This window comes from Aphelocoma coerulescens, chromosome 8, assembly GCF_041296385.1.
Source record: "Aphelocoma coerulescens isolate FSJ_1873_10779 chromosome 8, UR_Acoe_1.0, whole genome shotgun sequence".
NCBI classification, from domain to species: Eukaryota; Metazoa; Chordata; class Aves; order Passeriformes; family Corvidae; genus Aphelocoma; species Aphelocoma coerulescens.
In genome coordinates, this window is record NC_091022.1 from 18,123,967 (window position 1) to 18,146,624 (window position 22,658).

Sequence of the window (22,658 nt, forward strand, 5' to 3'; positions counted from 1 at the left end):
CTCCACATGCCCCTTTACTTAATAAGTAGACACAGTCTGCACCCACTTTTGGAGCTCAGTTGTCTCTGGTTGTAACACCAAGTGAATGCTTTGCAGAGGGCCAGTCTCACAGTGACTAAAGCTCAGATCGTTATAGCAAAGTCTCAACCAAAAGAAACTGCCACGCTCTTCCCAATTGGAGCAGATGAAATAAAGGCTCTTGGACACAGTTCCTACATAGGAGCCTGCCAGAGCCTAATAATTGCAACATGCTGTGACTCTAAAACAAATGTGTCATGGAGAGATACCCAGGCTAATTCTGAGGGAGTTAAATTTGCCTGGATGAAACTCTTCATTAGCACAGTGTTATTTCTACCACTGCTCCAGCCACTTGTGGTCCCTTCGCCTGTCACTGCACAGAGTACATTCGCTATTGTGAGCCATGGATGGCAGCCGGGGTCCCTCTGGGCAAAACAATGACATTCAGACCTGAAAAAAATTTGTGCTTTCTTTTCTCCTTTGCTTCCTATGAAATTTCAATTGACCATATTCTCATTATTCCTTTGCCTGGACAGCACTGTGTAAAATTTTTGCTGAATTTTGGGCACTGTGGTCCCTTCACATTTTCTGTCACAGGACAGCCCTGACTTTAGCTAGATGGAAATGCAAACCAGGTTTCACTGAATGCTCAAGCACCACATTTTCTCCCTAGATCTTCAAAGGGAGATGCTGAAGAGAAGATAACAGAGAAGATCTCTGTGAAATTATGGTGCAAAAAGAAGTTACTGCCAAATAATCCCAAAGCATCTGAGATAGTTTCCACAAAGAAAGCAGCAGGGACTCCTAAAACACAGTTTCTATACATCCTTATTAGGAATGTGACACCATTACTTTCACAGCTAACACTATGAAAGGCTGCTGGAATGTTCAAAGGAACTTTGGTAGGTTTATTTTTCTCTTCGGGAAACAAAAGTTATCACTAAAGGCCTTATAAAAGGTAAGAAACTTTGACAACCTTGAGTCTCTGCAGGCAGCAATTACATGCAAAAGGTTGCCCCCAGTTTATATCCCTTAGCTGTTTTACATTTTTGACACTGAAAGGAGGGCATTTGTAGTCAAGTAGTTAGCATCATGCTATTGTTTAACAAAACTAGCTGCATAAGTGTAATGCCATGGCTGAGACTTTTTTACATGTGAGCAAGTCAGTGAATTCAGAACTGTGGTTTTGCAGCAGCCACAATTTTCACCCCATGTATTATGGACTATCTGACAGTATTATGGACAAGGAGCCATCTCTGTGTGTGCCAGAAGAGAGAAACCAGCCACTGCAATGAAGCCCAGCTGAAGTTTTAGTTGTCCCAAAAGACACATTAAATTCCAACTTTATGGATTTATTACTATACATTTAACTGATGTGGCCATTTTTATCTGAAATTAGTTTCTTCCTAATTTTGTATATACATGTGCAGCACAGTGAGGTAATGATGACTGTCCCATACACATATTTTAGTTCTATGTCATGACATCCTGGTTAAATGTAGTTACCAGGATGGACTTTTCTTTGGTTTTAATTCTGAAGTGCATACAGGAGGTAGAAATAGAACCCACTGACTGCACTAGTTTATTGTGTGAACCAGGCAGCCAATACAGATGTGGAACTCCATATTCATGCCTCAGCATGGGTATCTCTTCAGTATTGCACCTTCACACCTGCAGGTATTTATATGATCACACACTGAAATAAATGCAGCATGTGTGGGTGTGTAGAGCTGCACCTGTACATGTAATGAGACATTCAAAGAAATACACCAGGTTTTGTTGCAATCCCACTTGACAACATTCTTGTCCATTTTGTCCTGCACGTTCTGTGTTCTGTAGCCTTATCCCTGCTGCTGCTGAATCTTTCTCTGGTCTGGACTGGACTGTCCTATGTACCCACCTGCCTCTCTCATCCCAGGGAAAAAAAACTACTTTGTCACTTCCTCACTGCTTTCATTCTAAAGACTAATTCCTGCGAACCATCTGCCTATCCAACTTCTGTTGAGCTTGAAGTAGCTGGAAATGAAACTGGGCACAGAAGGCAATTCCACACCCCTTGGGTCTGCTTATTTGCCTGCTTCATAAAGATCACCTGGGCTTTTCCTATAGGCAGCTACTGACTGGCAAGTCCTGCTCTGGCACAGAAATACTGCACATCCTGGGATTGGTTTTGAGAGCCCTCTTTCAGGCAGTGAAAGGACACAAACCTAAAACCTCACGGCGTTTGTGCAGTGTAGAGCCCAGTATTTAGTATAGTAAAACTATTATTACATCAAAGAGCACAAGGAACACAGACATTGTTCTCCCCCTTTTTCAGAGGAGGAAACTGAGCCAAGGTATCCAAGTAAACTGCCCAAGAAAGCATCAGTTAGGCTAAATATTGGAACATCCCTACTTACATGGAATTTCAAGCTGTGAAGTAATTTAAAGCTCCTCAAGACTGAACAAGTGCCTGCCAGAAAGGTTAGACATCACATCATTGGTGGTAACTTAGACTACAAGAGAAAACACAAAGAAAATGAAACCATTATTGCTATGCAAAAGTTCTGAAGCCACTGGACTGTGACTTAGAAACATTTGGACGTTGTGTTATAGTTCCACTCCACCATAAAGACTTAAGTCTGTGTATCTGTATATATTTTAAGGAAACAGGAATATTAAGAAGTATAAGTTGCTCCTTAATACTTCACAGGCAGACTTGGCATTTCCTAATGGCAAGTGTAGGAGAAAGTTCTGCTTAGTCTTTAGGCCAAGGGACTGTGAGTAGAGGAACAAATTCCCCTCTGATTTTTTTTTTGCCTCATAACTGGCTAAATCAATCAATCATTCCATGTGTTAGTTAACACATCTATATCACAGATAACATCTCAAAGTATTTCCTTTTTCCAAAGGAGAGGGCCCCTCTTTGCCCAGTCACAGATTCTGTTTTCCCTTCCCTTCTGACAGATGCTTTGGTGAAAGAGAGATTTGTTTTATGACATTTACTGCGTTTGTTGTGCTGACATCACGGAGTCAACAAGAACAAGTATTTATACTTCTATTATGCCTTCATTGAACTGAACAAGGTGTTCAACAGGACATTTTAATTATAATCCCACTTCTAACAGCATGAGTAAAGGTGTTTAAAAAACACAATCAAGCATGAAATAGAACAGTAAACATGCCATTTCAATTACAAAATTATGTATAAGCACATCCTTGCACAGCATAACATTTGAAGACTGCAAGAGATGCTAAAATCCTCACTGAAACCCTGGGAGGTTTTGTGCACAGGATTGAAGGAGCCAAAATACTCCTTGCTCACACTCCTTTGTAATTTCACACTGAATGTTTGACTCCAGGGAGAAATTCATGAAGCCCCAAACTGACAAATTTTTGTACAGATTTCCACGGAGAAAAAGTACCTTGAGCTTTTTTTCCCATTGCACTGTCATGTCAGACACCTGTTCTGTTTGCAGAGCTCTTTTTCACTTCCCAGCCTAACAGTGCTGGAATTGAAAAGCAAATGTCCTGGCAGATCCTTGCACTGTTATCTAGCCCACCTACCTGTACCAGTAAAGTGCTCTCCAGCAGGAATGTAACAGAGGAAATACTTTTCATGTTTATAGTTACATATGACCCACCAGAAACTCCTGGACATCTGTGGCCCCTCTGGGCACCGGAAGATACTGGGCTACCCTGCAAAGTGCTGTAAATCCCCCAGGCTGCCACCGATATACTGTGACTTCACCTAGTCCCCGGTTCAGGAAACTGATGCAATACTTTGTTTTACAGCGGACCTTAGGGGAACTTTGTTTCCAAAGCTGCACCCTGGAAACAGCTGGGAAGCTGCCTTATGGTTGCAGAGACACTCACTCCAGGAGCTTCTGAGTGAGTATATGATGCCTCAGTTTGGCAAAGTCCACCCTCTCTCTCTGTCTCCAGTGAATCAACGCACACTGCTTAGAATAATACAACCAGGTTGTCACAGAAGCCTGACAGCTGTGACAGGCTGCTGTAATTCAGATCTTTTCAGCATTCTAAACAAAAGAGAATGTTGATGCTTCCAGTGGTTAGGACCAGGGACAGATAGGGAGGCCAGTTCTGTCCGTGTGGAGACAAGTGTGCAGAAAAAAGGGCTGCTGAGGTGGGAAGATGAAGGTCACAAGCAGATTTGCCAGCTTTCTGCAGCCAGATGAGGATGTGGACACTGCTAGGTGTGACTTTCCCCTGTTCTTCAGGTAAACTCCTCTCTCCAAAGCAGCAGCACAATGTCCTCCTGTTTTTCCACACAGCCCCAGTGAGGAGAAAATTGGAACAACTTGCATTTCTGCCATGCAGATTAGACTTGAACCAATGCTCTATGCATTAAGCTCACAAAGACATCTGGAAATCATAATGTGAAATCTGGCGCTATCTCATGATCTGGACTATTATCTTTTCCACAAACTGTACTGTTCTGTTTAATAGACTATGTGATCGTCTATGGTATAGAGTCTTCTAGAAAATTTGACCTGAAAATTACTCCATTATTGTGATTTGATACGATTAACTTTCTCCAAAATTTTATGGTCATTTAGGTGACCCTGTAAATACAGTCAATAATTAGGTGAGGTATATAAGTATCAATATTTAATAAGCTGCCAAACATATGTAAAAGCATTTAATTGACAAGAAACTGTATGGGGATATGTAGGTATTTAATGGGACAGACATCATTAAAAGTTTGACTGTCATTCCTTTTTTGAAGTACAATTTGTTATTCTTTCACTAGCCTTTCAGAGCTGAAGGAAAAACTCAGCATATTTTTTTCCATTTCTGGAAGAACCTGTCTTTCTTAAAATGCCAGAGCACCTCATTAGTGGAAGCCTTGGTTAGCTTGTAGATAGCTGGCAGAGGTGTTTTGTTGTGCTTGTTTCCACTTCATTTTTCTCCGCTATTATGAGTAAGTAGAACTAAAACCACAGTTTTCATTGCCTTTAATGGGAGCAGAATCTGCTTTTACTTCATGGCTATTTTCCATTCCTCTCCTGGCACTACACAGAAATGCATGTGAGGTGAGATGCAGTGGAGAGGTGACTTGGCGGTGAGGGTTCCAAAAGCCAACACTAAATGCAGATAACATATTTTTTACTAGTTATGCACATCTACAGGTCCTGGCAGAAACTGAAGAGAAACCCTATATGGAGAAGTCATTAACCAAGATTTAAATTTGGGAAATACAGGAAATATGGAGGAACCTAAAACTTAAGGCTCACATTTAACATCTCTCTACTTAAAGCAAATCAGGAAAAATGTGGCAAAGCTGTGAAGTTCATTAATACTAGAAGAAATGAACATGAGACCTACCTGATTCCTGAAGCTTCTCCTTGAATGTACCATTTTTGTTAGAGGACAGTTGGGCTGCTTCTTCTCTCTTTCAGAACTGCTGGAGCCAGTTCAGGTCCTCCCCAGCTTCTGGATAAATTGAGTTCCAACATGTACAAGTGAACAAATACACAGAAGGTTTTAAATCATTTTATCACCACCGGATATAACTCAGGGCATAATTATAAATTTGGATCATAACTAGTTTGTCCTGAATCGTTACGAGAGGTAACAAAGCATGGGAAGAAAAACATCTCATTGATAAAGAGAACATAATTTTCAGGGTCAGTTTCAGAAAGCCGTATGTTTTATCCATACATTCAACACAGAAACAAGCATGAAGCTTGGCATTTGAAAGGTCAGATTTTAAATTGAAGCCAATGTTCAAACATCTTCCCTTGTGATGAGAAGCAGAAACAGCTTAGGCAAAGCAATCTAAGCCTTCCCTTTCTGGCTCTCTTGTGCACAAGGGAGCTGGATTCAAGAGCAGTCTCAGGGCTGGTCTATCTGTGCCTGCTTCCAGTAGGCATTTGTTTCTCTTCCCCAGGGATGGACATGTCCAAAGGATGAAACCTGTGCAGGATGAATTCCTGACCATTGCTGCTGGGCATTGCTGAGGCCCAGAGCCTGGACCATGGGACACTGTGTACTGCTACTGGGCTGGCACCTGGAGCACCAGCCAAGCCCAGCTATGGGGACAGGGTGGAGAGCGGTGATATGGGCCATCAGCAAGCCCAAGAGGTGTCAAGACCTTGTGGGCACAAAAGCAGAGGGGAGTGAAAAGGAATTAGCTGAGAGATGATACAACTGCTCTGCAGAGCACAGCCACAACGAGAGCTGTAATCACAGAGGAAACAGTGTCTGTCTGAAACACTATTTCTGCTTTTTTTGTGTAAATATAGGAACTATGACTTCATGTCTCGCACTTCGAGAGATGTACTCTTGGGCTGGTTTCCTACCATATCAGAGCTCTAAGAAATCCAAAACGTGCCTCTCTGTTTCAGTTCTGGCTGGAGGTTAATCTCTAGAAACAAGTAATGTAACATTTCCATCTATCTTTTCTACTCTTTTGGCAGTTTTAATTATACTAATATGCTATGACAATTTAAACAAGACACATCTCAGCTTCTGGCCTGCTCTGTAATGGTTCAGCTGCTACATGTGCTCCAGCATATTTTGCTCAGACAGGCTGCTGCTGGAGGCAAGGGGGAGACAGAATAGTGCCCTTCTGTCATGAGAGGTTTCATTGCACTGATCATTGTATGTTTGACAGATTCTTTGTCAATGTCAAGTGTCTTTTGTGGTTAAGCCCAGTAAAACTAAAACAAAAGGTCTCCTAGATATTAGATATATAGTGACATTACTGAATTCACTTGGAGGCAGTAATTTTTTGTCAGCCTATGAAAAGAAAAATGGAGCTAATGGGAAAACAAAAGGAAGATGCTGGCATGCCTTTTTAGCTATTTTTGTTTATGTCAGACATTGTGATTGACATCTGGCCCAGAACACCCCTTCAACCATTGAGCCTGGTGTCATGAAACAGAACAAAGAGAAATTGCCAGCCAAAAAAACACCACTGGCTCAGAAAGCACTCCTTTTTGTTTATTTTCTTTTAAGTGTTTCATTTTCAGTAATCAGTATTGTTACACAAAAGTAGTTCGCTCACATGCACTCCCCAATTAGTACTTGGACTTTTAAGTTTCCTTCATGTTTGCTTTCTTCCTGCTTGCTTGAATAGCACCAGAGTGCTGGTTTGGTTGGATGACAGTCTGTCATAACAGTGATGTTTGAGGTTAGTGAAAACTGACATGAAAAATACAATCCACTGGCCTTTAACCGAAATAGCAGCTCTGGTTTTTGTGGAGTTGGCAGGCAGCATTTTTAAGCCCCTTTCACGGTGAAGGCAGTTACAACATGTTTTTCTCTGTATCAAACAGTTCCATCATGAAGTACATTATCTACGTCTGTTGTCATATCAGGATATTGTCTTCGAAGAGCAGTTTGCTGTTTCTTATATGGGCACTGCTCTTTTGAAGTGTCCTAAAAGGGTTAAGGTAATTTTATGGCCATTCTCCAGGGCCAGGCCAAATACGAAGCTTTAAAATTTGTTTAAGAGTGATTTTAGGGAAGTACCAGAGAGCAGAATAGGTTCTGTAGGCACACAGCTCCAAGGAGTCTTTGTCACCACCATTCTACAAGTGCTGTAGAATTTCAGAGACCTGGTCAAAATTATGTACCAGCAAGAGGAAATTATTCCTTAAATTTCTAACTTCATCTTGAAAGTATGATGCTGAACATAATAGCAAAATAAGACTTTTCACAAGATGAGAGCAAGACAATCCATCAGCCACTTCCCTCCATATACTTATATGCTGAAATCATACCAGAATGTTTACCCTAATAAAAAACTGCCTTAATCACTTAAAAAATTCTATGGAAGTTTGCCCTTGAATACTTCACATGTGCCAGAGTCAAACGTTCTTGCACCATTTTAACAGGGTGCCCTTCAGGACACTGGGGTATATTCTCCTGTTGAAGCAGACACTTAACTCCCCTCAGCATTAATAGCAGATATGCTTATACTTTGAGGGGACAATTTCTCTCTGTCTCTTTGCACAGTGCTCTGAGAAGACCTTTGAAGAAATTGAGAAAAACAGAGAGCACAGTATATTAATTTTAAGGAGATGAAAGCAGTACATGTCATTCCTAAATTTCATGGAAAATGCACCGTTATTAACAAAGATGAGTAGAAAATTTCAAAATCATTCTGAGCAGCATTAAAATCATCCTTCCCTGATTTTCTGTTTTCCCCTTCTTTTCAAAGCACATACATTAAACTCATTTTATGCTTATAATGTATATAATGATTCTAGACAACATAAGAAGGACACTGGGATTCTTCCTATTTCAACGTATAAAGTGGCAAGCCAATTTATGCAGCTTAAACCATTGCTAAAGAAGATGTATCAAAAATTGCCTGTGATCATTACAAATAACAGCCTGAAATGTTCACAAGAAGCTGTTTGCTTATCATATTTTCATTAAAACATCTTTTCACCTGATTTTCTTTTCCCATGCCTGTAACCTGCATTGTAATCAGTCTTATTAACTGAGAACATAAATATGATTTATTATGGTCTGATAATGGAAGCTACATGGACCAAGAGAAGGGATATATTGTCCTTTGATAAAATGGCTCTTTTCTCTCAAATAGAGCTCTATCATGAGAGCATGCAGAATGTAGTGAGTGATTATTTCCTGAGGGTGAATGATGGCAGAACCCTACAGAAAATCTTCTTGTTGGCCATGACAGCCTCCGAGTGTCCCCAAATCTCACTGAGTTTGACAACCTGCAGACACTTTTGATGAACTGTATTCTTCTGTCAGAGACAGCCTGTCTGGGAGGAGAAAAGGGAACCTTTATCGTCTGATCTGCTATTATTGTCTTGATCTTTTATAAGCAATCTCTAATGCACATGAATATAATATCCTTTCACAGAAGTGCCAAACATAATAGAAATGTAGTTAAAGGACCCTTTTCCCGGTTATGTAAATGTCCTAATACCATAATTAGAAAAGATGGGTTGCGAATGATAGCAGTAAGGAAAGGGTAATCAAAATGTTTTAACATTATCTTTCTGTTTTAAAGACCAAAATCTGTGACAAATAGCATTTATGGTAGATATGGGGAACCAGCTTCTGCTGAAGCTTTTACCTAAAAAGAAAATAGTTTTGAGTGTAAAACTGTTATATTTTCATAAAACACATAAACGGCAGCTGGTCTTAAGCCAGGAATGATTACTGGCAGATATGACTTAAAGAAAATGAGTATTCCACTCAAAATTCCTCCATGGCTGTTACAGAAAGAACAAAGCATTATTATTAAGTAGTGTATTTGAACAAAGGGGTGTTCAAGACCATCTAAGTTCGCCAACAAACCTCTCTTTTATCTACATCCAGAAGAACATGCATACCCAAATATTTTTCAATTAACAGCTGTACACATTAGCAAAACACCCGTCTTTCTCAGCTCAAGCAGTCTGGCTTATTTATCAGAAAAAATGAACTGTTTTTGGGGGAAGGTTTCCAAGTTCCTTAGTAAAAGCAAGATACTTGATTTTTCATTAACCTTTTGACATCTGGAGCTGGGATGTCCCAATATTAACTACTAATGGTCTTTTGCATTACCAGTTGGTGTTGAGAGAAGTCCCAATTGTCAGAGTCAAAAGGTTAATCAGCAATTTCACACCAGTGATGTGGTCAGAGTTCGCATGTTACTGCCTAAACAGGAGGAAGAAGAAAATAAAGTCATTAACAGAAAACTACATCCCAACATTATTAAATCCCTCTTGTATTTTTTTTTTGCTAGAAAATATTCCATGATCTGTTTACTAAATATTTTGACTTTTTAGAGGACTTTGCAAACCTTTGCTGGGAAGTTTAGGTCCAAATATGTGACCAACTTCTTTGGTTTATTCTACATTTCAAAAGAAAAAAAAGTGAAATTTTACTTACCTACCAAGAGCTCATTCCAGACCAGTGTGAGAGAAAAGTCTTCTGTCTGTAACCCATGGAGATTTTAGTAAACCTCTCCAAATGGCCTAATTCAGCCTGAGAGTTGTGTCCTCTCTGCTGGAAGTGAAGACATCTGCATGTCCATTGATTCAGGGTGAATTTCATAGTGCAGATGCCATACCAGAGATAAAGAACACTGCAGAGCAAAAACCTGAGTATAGACTTTTCCCTCCTACCCCTCTTTCTGTTTTGATTGTAGAAAATAAGTCAACAGCAGCATTCCCTTAACAAATATGGACAGCAATATTATTTCATGTGAAACTACCCACATAAACAGCTAGGCCAGTACCTCAGCTGGTGTCACTTTACCGTACACATATCATACTTTAACTTGGGGCCCAAGAGCTCTCCTGTCCATAGAAAAAACAGATTTATTTTCTAAAACAAAATATAAAATATTGCTGAACACATTACATGCTTGGCATTTGCAAACAATTACAATGTTCACACAAAATGACTTCTCATTTGCCCTGCTATTATCTGAAATTGTTAACCATTGCTTGTCTTGTGTTTAGCCCTGATCAAAAACCTTCTGATATCACCATATTTATCAGGCTAGTTCTATGGTGTTGAAACATTATTTCTCCTGTGTCCAAGACAAATAAGTAATGAATCTTGCCCAAAACAACCACCTTCATCCTGGATGTTTTCTGCATCAGATGGTTCCTCTCATCTCTTTCTCCAGTTCCAACAGAATCTACAGCTAAAATCTTTCCTCTCTTGATTGCTTCAGTTTAAATGGGGACAAGATTTTACCCAGGAATATTCTGAAAAAAATACCAGTCTTTCCAAGTGCCCTATTACTTTGTCCACCAATCAGCTGCCTATGGAGCCTGAATGTCCTTGTACATCATCCCAGTCCCCGCCTGCATACTTGGCTGCATACGTTTATGCAATTAGAAATGGTGAAAATCTAATAAAAATTAGGACAAATCTGAGCAAGCTATAATTCTGTTTAATCTCTCAAACTGGATTGTTGAAAACTTGCTGAATTCCCCAAACCTCTCTCAGGTGCCAATGAGTGAGTCAATATCATACCAAAGATCTCGCAGCATAGCAGACATAAATTCTACTTCCAGAATCTCATACACACCCTCAAATAATGAATTTAATGTCTCTAAAGTACTGTAAGGAAAAAAAAAGCAGTTTCCTCCAGTTACCAGCATTGTACTCAGTGGCCTACAGTGTAAAAAAAAGAACAGAGGGCAGATTTGCATGGGGAAGGAGTGGTCACTTTAAAGGCTGTGCCTTCTTATACTGTATATGTATATATGTACTGCAGCAATCCAAGTCTCCTGCCTCCAAGGGAGGACCACTGACATTAGCATACTTGGCTTTGCTAGGTCATATTGGCAAGCTCTGAGGAACTCCACATGATGGGAGAATGAGTTTGTTTCATCTCAATGTAATGCCTCTCCAGACTTTACTTTTAAAAGCCTGTTTTGCACTTTGTTTTATAGTGTGATGGTAACTGGTGGCTTGCATAGAAATAATCACCAGTCTAGAATAATCCCAGATCACTTCATTGTGATTTTGGTTGAAATTAGGAGAAATTTTCCTTGAATGGGAGAACAGGATTATTTAGAGTTGAAGCACAGTAGATCAGTTAATAACTCTGTTCTTGGAAGAAAGACCCCGAGATCCTTTAACTCAAGTTGTGAGGGTTTTGGGTTTGTATCTAAGCCAAACTAGGTATTTGTTGCAGAATGGGGCTGTTCAGTATGAAGAGGAAATTGCAAGGGTTGTGTCATTGGGTCCATAGGTCAGAAGAAAATGTTGTCTGCAGATCAACTGGTTCCTTTTCCTTTTTTCTCCCTCTATATTGATTTTCCTCATAGACTTCATTTCCAAATATGTGCCTTGTTTACTGTTTGAGATCATAGAGAATTTCAGTGAGGAGGTGACCAGGTCAGAAACATGTTTTCCATGATCACACAACTGAGGTACTTCTCCCACTCATACATTATGGGATGCTGAGGTCATAGAAAATAGAATTGGAAGGGTTCATCCAATACCTGTCAGCATTCCCCAGATTTTTGACTTCTCTGTCATAGAAATGCTCCAGTGATAGGTACTTCATCATCACTCCAGTCAATTTTCCCAACAGATAACTCTCCTTTCCTAAGTGACAAATACAGTCTAACCATGAGAGAGATTGCTTTTTTAGGCGTTGCATGCTTTGCTCAAATACAACTTAAATGTATTTACACCTTTCACCTTGTTTCTTCATTTATTTCTGTCTGTGCAACCAGTCCTTCACCATTTTTTACTTCACCTTTCTCCCTTCTACCTTACCATTTCCATATTAAGTCACTCCCTTTCTTTTTTGTCCTCTGAGCTATGTGCTCATTGGTATCCTTGCATTTCTTTTCTTCTTTGTGTCTTTCCAAACACATGAAAAACAAACTCTCACATGCCAGCAGCCTCGCTACAGAGACCTATCTCGACATCTCCGAGAAGGCAGCTAAAACACCACACTTCTATTCATTGCATCAGAACCACTTTTCTTAAACAATGAGAAATTAAACAGATGTATTCAAATTCAGGTCTAAAGGTGATGTTCTTGAGGTATGACTGAAGAGCGTAGCTAGCTATGGGAAGCACACTATATGCTCTGAACACACATATGAAGGAGCAGGCACTACACAGCTTCTAAAGAGGGACATCAGAACCCCTGGCAGTCATGGAAAACAGATGCTTGCTTCCTGCTGGCTGTTAAGGTGTTTCATGTACAAAATGAGTTACAACACACCTCTGGACCTACAGGTTCCAGAAGACCAAATTAAGTGACTTTGTCTCAAATTTATGCCAGATGATGTACCATCAAAAAGAGCATCACCATAGGCAGAAAATTGTTTTACTTTTGTTGCCTCAAGTCAGGCCCATTGCAATATTGTAATGTACAGGTAGTACAAAAATCCAGTACTGTCCCTGGGGCACTGAAGGCTGCTTGGTCTAATAGGTATTTGGGGATCTTAAGATAATGTCCAAAATTCAGAGCAGCTCAAGTACTGGTGTTTCTTAAAAAAACCACTGTTTCAACTTCTTCTTTCAATTTTTGACAGAAAATTATTAAAGAAGTGAGTACCCCTGCTATGGCAGGAAGCAGTATTATAAATAAATTGGGGGACTAAGGAAACTTACTCCACACTTACAAGAGGAAAACAAGTTTGTTTTCCTGCATGTTTCATAGCGCATTGTTGCTGCAATATAAAGTTTTTGAACTGCATTATTTTCCTGTCTTCTTTGACCAGGATCTGTGCCTGAAAGGGCTGAGTGCAGTGGTCTGAAGCAAGACTATTGAGGTCACCTGATAGAGGAGCAGTTTGCATTAGTACTCAGGATGCACAGCAAGGAGAAGCTCAGCCTGTGCTTCTCCATGGAAGGGCCACATATAAAGTGGGGAAACTAAACTTGGACTTCAGAGGCAAAGGTTCTTTGTTCCCTGCATGATCTCAGACAACATATTTCCTCTCTCCAAGACTCATTTTTTCCCCAAAATAGGGACTGACAGCTCGCTGTCTTCTCTCTCTGGGCTCGTGGCTCTTCCGGCTAGTGGCTGTTCCTGATTATGCATAGGTCTGATGACTGTGAATCTGACCTCCAGGAGGCCTCTGGACACTTCTATATTATATTTGATAATGAAGCCCTCCTGTCTTATCCAATCAAGACAAAAAAAGTAAGTCAGACCAGAGAAAACTGTCTCAGCACAAAATGGCAGCCTCAGTGCAGCAAAGTCAGAGCCATTAGCTATCGACTACTATAGAAATACTGAAACTGCATCAGGGATTTCTTTCTTTAATTGCTATTTAGGGATTTAAATGAGATTTTTAAAAAGAAAGAAAGACAGAATGTTTAGTCTACAATCACTCTTTGCTGCCAATACAGGCTATCATATAAATTACTTAGACACTTTTAAAAATACATTATTTACTCAATAACCCATAATGGGTCCAGAGCTCCTTTTACACGCTATTATAGAAGTACATAATTGCTGAATTTTCAAATGGATATTTCTTCTAGGCAATAGTCTGTAATGGCTCCTTCAAAGCTCTTAGGCTTTTACCATATGAAGGCCTAAGTAGAAAATGTTTAGTTCACTGATCATTGACCTAATAGAGAGCAACAGCTTCTCTGGAACAACTATTGTCTGTTGGGGCAGATGATGTATGAATGACATTTAAAAAAATTCTTGGAAGTATGTGCTAGGGAAAAATTACTGTTCTGTACAAGCAAATACTGCTGATAAGCTCCTCAGACTTCTTTTGTTTGGTTCTGCTTGGTTTAGTTTTTTATTTTCTGTGTGAGCCCAAGAGCAAAAGAAAACAGTTGGGTTTGTGTATGAAATGCAAACTCAGTCTAGGACCCATTCGGATCAATGAGAGACATTTTGATGTTCTCAGAGATCATTCAGCTCAATTAAAAGTTGTCGCAAATGAAAATGCAATATAGGAAGCTGAATTCTGAAATTAGAGAAGGGATGCTGCAATGGGGCAAATCACATTTCTTAAAGTCATGCTGAACACAGTAAACCACACAGGCCTATCCTGAGCTTGATCTAGAAAGGAAATAGGCAACTTGACACATTTTCAGCACTATTGCTACGAATCTCACAATCACTGAGCTGCTGTTCTCTTCTTCCATTTAGCTTTCAAGTCTGCTGCTTCTGTTTCAGACACAAAGAAAGGTTCAGGTTCCTAAAAGCTTGGTGTAAGAAAACACGTTTTCTCTTCCTACACACTTTGGGCAGTAAAACCCTTGGTATTACTGCCAAATAAACATCAACTGGGTCTAAGTGCAGGACCAGCAAGGATGAATATGAGCTGGGGACAGTCAGGCAGAGACCCTCAGAGAGGCTGAAGGACATCTCCAGCTGTGAGACTGATGGGCCAGGGGAGAGGTCCTTGCTGGGTGGCACAGCTCTCTCAAGGGCTTGGGGCAGTGGGATGTGCAGCTCACCAAAGGAGGCTACTGAATAACCTGCTCAGGTGCTGGGTGTGATCTTAACACTGTGTGCCATCAAACCAGACCAACTATCCCCAGCATAGCCCTGTTTTGTATGTGATCTGACATCAGAAGCACTCCCATGCCTCTTATCACTGGATTTCTCCAGCCTGGTAAGGCTGCCTGGGACTCCTGGCATTCTGGCATGATTAACACAAAAAAATACATTTGTTGGCAATTCTAATAGTTCCTTCTGTTTGATGCATCTGATCGAAGAGAAACTGAAATCACAGACCAATATGCACCCAGGCTGCACCAGTTAGCCTCATCATGCAAATGAGGCACACTTGCAGGTGAACTTATTAGAGATCAAATAGTTTTAGGCACTGCAGATAATGAAGGCAGAACGCTTATGTTGCAACAGTCAGAGCTGGAATTTAATCATGTTGTTGATACCTACTGCAGCAGTGAACAAACACAGAAACAGCCACAAAAATATAACTCTTAGAATGAAAGGAAGGTATAAACTAGACAAATAATAAGAATAAAAAAGACCCAAACCAAGGAGCACAGTGGTTTTAGAGAAGGAAAAATCTTGCACATTAGATCTGGAAAGACTTTGAGCCCTGCTTTTTTCAGCTAAGCAGTTGGGTAAGTTGGGGTTGCAAGGAGAAGCTGATGGGGTGTCACTGTCTGTTCCAAGAGAGAAATGGCTCCTACCTTTGGAGATGGCCCTGCAAGGAGAAAGGGCCATCTTTCTCCATGTGCCAAGCAGTACAATGCTTGAAATCAATGAGAGGGTGAAACATAGCCCACACTAGGGAAGCAGCATCTACTAGGAAAGAATCAAGAATGAAACAGAGAAACAGCTTCCTGGAGTGGAATTTCTAACAGAGGTTACACAACTGACAGACTGGATTAGCAATTTGGTAGACATTAAGAATAAATACATTCTGCAGAGGCATTATCCCCTTCTGTCTCAAGAACCCCTCACATGCACTTACCACCCTTTATGGAAACATCTGCAGAGACCCTGAGCAGGCCCACTAAGGTTTGCTCATTTTAAGGAGCAAAGATGAGACCCAGCAGGTGAAACCTGCAAAAGGGAAACATTTGAATTCCTTTTGGCAGACAGAAATGGATAAAAATACAGCTTGGCATTTCTTCTAATACCATTTGGTAGTAGAAGAGCTCCAAAGATGTCAACAGGAAGCTCTAGAGGTTAGAGGGAATGATGTAACCGTATGTGACATAATGCTTGTTGTAGAGATTTCCTGGAACTGATTAGTGCCATTCATGATAACAGCAGCCAGCGAGAGTGTGAGGACTGGGTGAAGGCCCAGGCAGCATTCAAGCATTGGATATTTTTCATTCTCTTTTAAAGCAATGTCTGGTCTCTCTTGTTTCAGATGCATAATAGAATAACTATGTGGTATGCCCATGCAGCTTTGTCTGGGAAGACTTGGAAGCAGCAAACTTACCAGCAATGTGCCGCTGCTCCCACGCAAAGGGCCACAGAGAGGGAACTGCAGAGGTGGAAGGACAATGAATACTCTGAGCTCCTCCTTCCTCTAGAATGCCCTCCCCTCCATTCCTCTCTTATTCCCAGAAATATAAGATGCAGTCAGGTCATCAGGATATTGTTTATGCCTAGTCTATATAGAAATGCTATGAAGTGCCATCTATGTTTAACAGGAGGCCTCTGATCTGTGTGAGTGGGTGGAAACCGATAGTGAGTGACACGGATGCTGACAATGGCACACAAACTCCACAACACTCTTAAAACTTTTAATTGCATTTAAAGTAATGTAACAAGGCAATGTTTAATGAGTACTTTGTTAAAGAAATTCTGACTTTATAAGCTAATTAAAGAGAAGGGAGGGTTACTGCACTAGGGCAAGAAATCCAGGCTGCTGAATGTCTATACTGTAGCAACATGTAATTCAGATTCAATTGGCAGCTTTGCAAATCTCCATCCAGCCAGAATGAATGATTACTTTTTTTTTTGATGGCCAAATAAATTATTATTATCCTCATGATTATGTTAATAGAGAAAAAGTAAAGGATAGGCAAGTACTTTTTTTGCCAGGGCTGGTAAATTTTCATGACACTTTTTGCAAAGCTGTCATATGGCTGGCTTAGATGAAACTGGAAGGCTTTATGTGGGTAACATTTCACTTTAAACATTCTTCATGGAAACTTACATGGCACATAATTTACATATTCAATACCAGTGACAATTTACTTCTCCCATCTGAGCAGGGCTTTCAACTATGCCACTTGAACTAAATTAATAAACAGTAATTAGAGAATGTTGTGCGAGTGAGCTGTTGATGTTGAGAAGATTCTAATCAACACCTTCTTTTAAGGGCCAATTAAAGCTGAATGTATGCAATATAAACATCTTCTTCTATTTAGACATGAACTGGTGAACAAGGTAAAAAATAAAAATCAGAACAATTACAGCAGGTTAGAGATGATCCAATGGAAAGATGAAGCTTCATTAATAGTGAAAACAGCAGTAATTTCTGAAAACCAATGGCTATCTTCCATGGAGAAGCACTGAGAACTTGTGCAATTTAATTCTGATCAGGATAAACCTCAATGCTTTCATTGTCAGGCTTTCTCTGAAAGCAGCTCTGTAGCTGCCTCCAATTTCCACTGCAGTATTCACCTGTCTGTAAGACAGCCCTGCATCTAAAGTGAGTCCAGAGCTGCAGTAGAAAGAAGGCTTCCCTGGGGGGAGGCAGTAAAGGTGAACATAGCCATCCCATTACTGATGCCTCGTAGCGGAGAGAGGCTCCCTGGCAGATGATCTGGGGAAGAATTTGCACAGTGTAGCCCTCAGCAGCACTGCTGGTGGGAATACAAACACAAGGATGAGCCTGAGTGAAAGGTAATGCTGCCCCACATTGTCTCAATTCTATTACTGGGGAGCAGGAGCAGTTAGGCCAGAAGAGCTAATGCACTTGTACCTGTTACCTGTGAGTAGTCCCTCACCCCACTGCAAAGGTAAGGCGGTTTACTCCTGAAAGGTGAACTTAAGACAAACCTTGAATCCAAAATTCTGGAAGGACAGAGGGAAGGCCATCTTTGACTTAAATAGAGAGGATCCTTAGTGTACCAAAGGGAGCCTGCAGTAGCAACCGAGACTTGTGTATCACCATTATGAACTGTCAGTAAGTTGAAAATAAGCATAACTTCATCCAAACCATAGTTCGCTGCTTCCTAAAGCACATCTTTAAAAAAAAAAATCATCTAAGCTGGTGCAATGAAGCACATGCAAAATTTGTCCTCCAAGTTAGAAGATACAACAGACTAATAAAGGTACGGGAAACATCTGTTCCAATGCTGCACCAGTATCATTTGGAGAAAATGACTGCATCACTTACGGCTGTTTGGTATCCAGAAATACTACCACAGTAATGGGATGTTGTCACCGCAGGCTCTACAGGAATTTTACTTGTTTAAGAATATAGGATTAGGCACATGATCAGTGTTTCTTCCCTTTGAAAATAAGCATTTCTACTTACCATTTCTATAGTGGTGTGAGAGCATTATCTTGTGACAGTATTTCATTCCACTGGCATTACCTCCTAATTAGCTATTTAAAAATATATGTAAGGGGGTGGAGGTGGTGAGTGGACGTGTAAACCTGACAGGTCTGATGTGTTCTTACAAGCTCCGCTAATCCCAAACATTGAAAATATATTAGTAAAACCAAATTAGCACTTTAAAAACAACATGGCAAGAGCCTCATGTCTTGAACCCTGGAAGTTCAGCATGCATCAGAGGAGCTCTTACACCCAGAGCAAAGCCCTTGGGCAGGGGAGGGGAGCAGGGCGAAGTGAGGAGCAGCATGCCAAATGGGAAATCAGCCCTGGGAAGAGAGCACCACTGAAAGGCTGATAACCTCTACAGTATGGTCAGCCCTACATTACAGTAGTATCATTACCTAAAGTGTTTGGTGTAGGACTTGGGGACTTCTGAAAAGCCAAGCACAGAGAAGTTTACCATGGATGAAAAGATACAAGTAATACAAAGAGAAAATATCTAACAAATTGTGTTCAATATCCTCTGCACTGTCTCCATATCCTGAGAGATTACTGCATTTATAGGCACAAAATCATAAAAGCTTCCTCCAAGATGCTTCATAATACATGAGCAGGTCTGGGGTCTCAGTTGTGGAATGGTAAGAATTAGGAAGATGGGTATTCTGGTATGCTGGACTCATTTCTTCTTTCAAGAGGTAGGCTGAATTCCTAACAAACTCTCTTTGCAACAAGAGAAACCAGGGCACATATATGCATGACAGGTCATTTTGGAGGTACTCAGACATATGCAAGAAGCACCCCCTCAGCAACAGTACTTTTCTAGTCAGCAGAGCCAAAAACTATCATCTATTTCTGAGTTGCTTTTAAAACTCAATCCAGTAGATGTGTTGGTGATTTTCAGGGTGTTCTGAAGGAGCAAAGTAGATGCCTGAAGAATACTGATAGTATTCTATAGACAGGCTCTAAATGGTCAGTTACTCCAATATCTGCAGTTCAATTCAATATGCAGCATACAATATTACTTTTGTTCTGATCAGATGGAACTTCTAGGCCTGAATCTGCTTGCAATAACCATGGTCCATCAGTAATTTCACAGCAAACAGGGAGGTGCAGAGGGAAAAACTCATGTGAGCAGGAAGGGAATGAGTCTACATTAATTTCCTCCATTGATTTTTGTTTTCCACTGAAAGTTTTCTCTTGCCTAGCATCAATGCATTCATAGACAGTACAGAATGATTTGGGTTGGAAGGGGCCTTAAACATCATCTAGTTCCAACCTCTCTGCAAGGGGCAGGGACGGCTTCCATGAGAGCAGGTTGCTCAAAGAGCCATCCAACCTGGCCAACTTAAGTCCTTTTTTCACACTTCTTCAAGTCCACTTGGTGAATAAATTAAATTAAATTCCTCACTAGCTTTCAATACTTTTTAAATGCAAGCCAAGCCTCTTGGCTTTTCATACCTGGACATCTACATTTTTAAAAATGCTGTTGGATAATTTCTCTCTCTTTCATAGGCTGGTGCTTTGGCCTATATGCACCCTGTGCACTCCCTAAGGCTCATGCATAACTGCAATGGACGATTAGTCCAGCTAAGTCTCCAACAATTTCAATGGCTTATGCAAGAGTAGATAGGGCACAATATGTAATTTCAGCTTTTTTTGTAAGGGTTTTCAATCGTTCCATGAACTAAATCATTTTATCAGTTTCATTCTCTCTTTCTTTCTTTTTTTTTTTTTTTTTAATTTGTCCCATTAAACTACAGAACTGGAACATATTCATGAATAGTTTCTTTCTGCTTTAACTCAAGGAGTTCCTGACATAACAAAAACTGGTAATTAACTGGCTCGAAGACTTTTACAATAGCCTCTTTAAGTAAGTCCTAGTATGCGGCACTTGGAGCACTGACTCCACATTGCTGATACCACTGCAATGCACCCTCTGTTAAACAAGGTTTGCTTCTCTACCTCAGCAACAACTCTTGGCTCTTTTCACCACTGCTCTCCTGCTTGGAAATACCAAAGTCCTCCCGCATTTCTTTGCATGGAAAAAGCTACCAAACTCCTCCACGATGATTCCCTGCTCTCAATCCACTTGGCTCTGTGACACTTCCTTAAACACTCCATTATCAGAGGGCCACTTGCCACCAGCACAAGGACCAAGTGGCAGGCTGAGCACAGCCTGGCCTCCCCTCCTAGCTAGTGTCACAGCTGCTCTGTGCTGTTGGCACAGATGCATTTTGGCATACTTTGGCAGTCCCAATGATCTGCTCCTGCCTCACACCCTACTTAGAGCAGGAAGAGCTCTTTCTGATAGAAGAATCAGGCTTCAATTTTTCAGGTGTCACTGAGCAGTGTGTGATTTGTAGCTGCTGTTGCATGTTGGCTCTAAGCATAGTCAGTTTTGCCTGCTCATGCTTATCTCCCCTGGTTACAGTACATTCTATTTCTGATGACAATATTACTCTGTTTGCTCCACCATATATTTATGCTCCCTGCTAACTAGTCCAAGCCTTATTGTTGCAGTTCCTAATATTTTGCATCATTTGTAGAGCCAGCAATATAGTCTGTAAATAGCATGAAAGCAAACTTTAATATATATTTTCCCCCAGTGCTCCAGACAGATTGGTTCACTATGGAAAAATCACATACATGTGTGTTAACCTATATTTCTTGTAAAATCAAATCATGTAAGGACACTTCAGCCAGAACAAGCCATAGAGCTAGATGAGGAAAGGAAAAAAAGGAAAAAAAACATCTCCAAATATGTACAGCTTAAGTTACAAAACTATATGAAAACAAAGCAAAATTGAAAAGGGCAAAGCAGACAAAATGTAAACACAAATTTTTATACACTCTGTGTAATATAGAATGAATGTCATTTTGACACTCTGGTATCATGGGCTGCCAATATAGTTCAAAAAAGAAAGAGGTATCTCCAGAATTATGGCAATGCTGCTCTCTCACATCAAAGCTGGTTACAAGATCTAGGTTTGTGGTTGCTCAGTCTAACTGCCTGCTTGGAAACTAAGCAAGGAAAAATAATATCCTGGATAATTGTATTTAAAGTGTCCAGAAAGATAATGAATCTTCAGAATCACCTTTGGAAATGCAGCCCTTTTAGTGGGAGCCCACAACCACACCCCTCGGTGCAATGAGTGCCTCATGGCAGCTGAAAGTCCCCCAAACCTGGTGCATTCAGGCCTTCTGTAGGACGTCAAGGAAGCAATTGTAACACATCACTAAGTTGATTTTATGCCTTTGAAAGATCTCTTCCTTAACACAAATACTCTATCACTGTCAGTTGAACACATTTAACTTTTGAATTAATATTATTTTTCAGCGGTCAGACATGTGACAGTAACAAAAGTCTTTGCCAAGCCGTGTATTTCAGGCCTGCATCTGAATTTCCCCAGAGCCCAGTACTGTGTAAATATGAGTAACTGCCTCTGGCTCATGGCTAATGCAAAACTTCTGTTCTCTGGACTCCTTCAAGGCTCTGCTCATGGCTTCCTTCCCCATGCCTGCATGGGGAGACACATCCATTCAGTGCCCTCTCCCACGGTATGCACTGCTTAGCAGGTCAGGCAGACTGAACAGCCAGAATTTAGGAACGATGGCAGTCATTTTCCCTCCCATTTTGTCCCCATCCTAAAGACTGCCAGATGTTTCGGAGAGCTTTAGATGGTAACCACGTAGTTTGTGAGGAGTCGTGCCTCCACCAAGGGCCACAGCTCTCAGACTGCCCTGGCACCACCAGTGTGGCTGCTGGTCTGCCTAGCACTCATGGGATGGTGGAGTGGAGCAAAAGCCTCGGAAGAAGGATAGTGACTGCCCACTCACACAGGTGGACTCTCACAGAGGAGGACAAAGATGGTCTCCACTCTAGGGATGGTGTATTTTATATTACATTGCAACTATATGAAATACCAAACCAGCATTCTGTACGGTGACTTTTGCTGGTTATACAGGTCTAGGATGTTCAGAAGTATTTCAGGAAGCACAATTTCTGGAGGCACACACAGCTAAAGATGGCTGGGCTCTGCTTTTTGGTAGAAACAAGTAACTTGTCTGTCCCACCACCCCAATCCCTGCAACTACAGCAGCCATTGGTTAGTTTCAGTGAGCTTTGGGAGAGGTCTGGTCTGTGAGTGGTTCCACAGCCCAGTTCCCATGATAAGGGAAGTCACAGATTTCTGCAGTACAGTTTCACAGCAAGCCTGCTGT

At 40.8% G+C, this 22,658-nt stretch overlaps 1 long non-coding RNA gene across 2 annotated transcripts in view; it reads right to left on the minus strand.

The window, feature by feature from the left end:
- LOC138114263 (uncharacterized) overlaps nt 1-22,658 on the minus strand; it is a 49,858-nt gene that overhangs the window by 1,175 nt on the left and 26,025 nt on the right. Inside the window, exons 3-5 of one of the 2 annotated variants that reach the window (XR_011152555.1) lie at nt 9,553-9,645; nt 5,347-8,762; nt 2,418-2,513 (exon numbers count right to left, since the gene is read on the minus strand). This is a non-coding gene — a long non-coding RNA (uncharacterized lncRNA). Of the gene's footprint in view, nt 1-2,417; nt 2,514-5,346; nt 8,763-9,552; nt 9,646-9,879; nt 10,076-22,658 lie in introns of both variants that reach the window. The other variant, XR_011152554.1, reaches the window with a different exon arrangement.